This window comes from Dreissena polymorpha, chromosome 4, assembly GCF_020536995.1.
Source record: "Dreissena polymorpha isolate Duluth1 chromosome 4, UMN_Dpol_1.0, whole genome shotgun sequence".
Classification (NCBI taxonomy): Eukaryota; Metazoa; Mollusca; class Bivalvia; order Myida; family Dreissenidae; genus Dreissena; species Dreissena polymorpha.
In genome coordinates this window covers 3,645,898-3,647,042 of record NC_068358.1, presented here as the reverse complement: position 1 = coordinate 3,647,042, position 1,145 = coordinate 3,645,898, and the positions used below count along the sequence as shown (strand labels likewise).

General features: G+C 32.1%; 1 protein-coding gene across 4 annotated transcripts in view; it reads left to right on the top strand.

The window, feature by feature from the left end:
• LOC127879724 (zinc finger protein 583-like) overlaps nucleotides 1-499 on the top strand; it is a 5,671-nt gene extending 5,172 nt beyond the window's left edge. For all 4 annotated transcript variants that reach the window (XM_052426737.1, XM_052426736.1, XM_052426735.1 and 1 more), the window contains exon 2: nucleotides 1-499. This exon is cut by the window's left edge. The gene's annotated coding sequence lies outside the window, so the exon portion shown is untranslated.
• Nucleotides 500-1,145: the final 646 nt, after the last annotated feature.

Sequence of the window (1,145 nt, the reverse complement as noted above, 5' to 3'; positions counted from 1 at the left end):
TTTAGTGTTTGGAAATTGCCACATTTTATAGATGTATGCCAATATGCAGATGTATCCGTATATGATAAATACGAACACCAAAACGAAATTTTGAAATATCTTTAGCATGTATATACCTCTCATGTACACAGTAGGTTGTTAAATTTACAATAATTTCTTTCTAACTGAACTTCGAAAAGAATCCCAAAGGCTTGTATAAGCGAGTATTCAATCAAGTCGATTTTTATTTTTTTCATATAGTTTATTTCGATATTAGGAATACATTTGAAAGCTTTTTTGTACTTGATATTTAGTACAAACCTGTGAATAACATGTTCTGTTTATGTGGTTTAATGCATGGAAATAAGTCCTGTATCATGTTTGTTCAAGTAAAGATTTCGGGCTTAAAGTATCAACATTATTATTAACAGTACCGAGCGGGTACTCAAATCCCCATGTTTTACATATACAAGTGGTATTTATAATACATGTATTAAACATTGCTGCTGAGACATTTATCAATAATTATAGTTGAAAGCGGAAAATAACACATCAGTTTCATCATTTTCTGGAAAAAAGTCAATAACGTTCATTATCGGGGTTTTCGGTGAGACTCATAATGAAGCTGCATGTATCAGACGCTCGAGCGGGTACCGACGTCCCCTAAGTTTCCACGTGTACCGATGATATAAGTAATAAATAACGCCTCTACGCAGGCATTTATCGATAAATATTAACATAACATTGACTGCACTTGTTTCTGACACAAAATAGCGATTATTAAGGGAGATTTTGTTAAATTACGGAAAGAGGGTACTGAAATTCCCTATTATTTTACAAATAAACGTAATATATTTAAAATGCATCATTTTACTCTTTTTTTTAATCTTTATAATAAAAAGTGCTACACATACAATATATTGGATAATGTTCTGAAATAAATTAACGTTTTATTACGAGGATTTAAGCAATTCTACACATTAAAACTTCCAATCGCGCATGTCAAGACCACGTTTCGGCTTTGGAAATGGTGTACATTCAATGTCTCCAACTTATCCTTCTGGATACCGACTGTCCGATTTACATTTACCCAATTGACACCGTTAAACCAATGCACATTTAGGTGTTTTTTTTAATAAACGAAACTCATTGAACAACGTCAACGT